The 1,122-nt window shown below is 28.7% G+C and overlaps 1 long non-coding RNA gene across 1 annotated transcript; it reads left to right on the top strand.

Annotated features, from left to right (window-relative positions):
* Positions 1 to 193: 193 nt before the first annotated feature.
* Positions 194 to 1,092, top strand: LOC126910033 (uncharacterized). Its single transcript, XR_007705168.1, has 3 exons — positions 194 to 327; positions 423 to 473; positions 927 to 1,092. It is a non-coding gene; the product is annotated as an uncharacterized LOC126910033 (long non-coding RNA).
* Positions 1,093 to 1,122: the final 30 nt, after the last annotated feature.

Here is a 1,122-nt window from a genome sequence, read left to right on the forward strand (position 1 = left end):
AAAAAAAAAAAAAAAAAAAAACATTAAATAATACAGCTTCCGCGTTATTTATGCATTTTGCGCTAAAAAGTCAAAGTAATAAAAGAATAATAATATTAATAAATTTTCTCGGACAATTTTTATTATAATTTAAACGAAATACATATAAAAATACTCAAGCCCAAATTAGTTATTTGCTTTTTTTAGTTTTTTTGGATGAGCTTTTTTTGCATGCGGCTGCATTTTGTCTTTATTATTATTTTTTACATTGTTATTTTATTTCATTAGTTAATCCTTTGGAATACGAAGATCAAGGTTTCGAATCCGAAGAAAAACTCAACGAACAAGGTAACCGTTTTGAGTTTGCACATTTATTTTTAATTTTTTCATTTTGTTTTGAGTTTACTTATTATTTTTGTTTTGCTTTTTTTTTTATTTAATAGAATCATTTACCGAAGAATTGTCGGAATTGTCGTCTGACAATTATGATTCAGGTAAATATTTTTATTGAACATAATTTTATATGTAGTATAATTTTTTAAGAATATCGACTTGTTAAATATGTAATTTATTCTTAAGAAAAAATTTATTGTGCTTATTATTTTTTTTTATAACAGTCTTTGTAATTATTACTTTTTTGCTCGAGTAATCGATTTTATACTAACTATATATTTTGATTTAAAAAATTTCTACTATCAAACAAAATCGTGAATCTTTTTATCCTCTTTTATCTTTTATATCACAAAAGGGGCGTCCCAAAGAAATAAGTACTGATTATTCACAGACGGCTGACTAGCTAAAGTGCCGGAACACCACTTTGGTTGTGAGGAAATTGCGTAGTCCGTTCGTCTCTTTGCCTGCTCTTACAGTATTAAGGGAACCTATTATAACATTTCCGTCATGAGTGTGCTTTTAATTACACCCCTCTGGTTGCATGTTTTACACAGATGCTGGACTTACAGAAGAGGAAGTATTGTTGGAAAAAGCTACCGGCCATGACAAGGACGCAGAAAATGCAGTACAGAAATCAACTTTGGTTTTACGCCTTCGCGAAGACATCGACAGCTGCTTTGCACGATTACTTAACATCATTCACGTGAGTAAAATCATAATTTATCGATAAAACATCATTTTTTTTTTACA

The sequence above is a fragment of the Daktulosphaira vitifoliae genome, unplaced genomic scaffold (genome assembly GCF_025091365.1).
Source record: "Daktulosphaira vitifoliae isolate Bord-2020 unplaced genomic scaffold, ASM2509136v1 Scaffold_3227, whole genome shotgun sequence".
In the NCBI taxonomy this organism is placed as follows: domain Eukaryota; kingdom Metazoa; phylum Arthropoda; class Insecta; order Hemiptera; family Phylloxeridae; genus Daktulosphaira; species Daktulosphaira vitifoliae.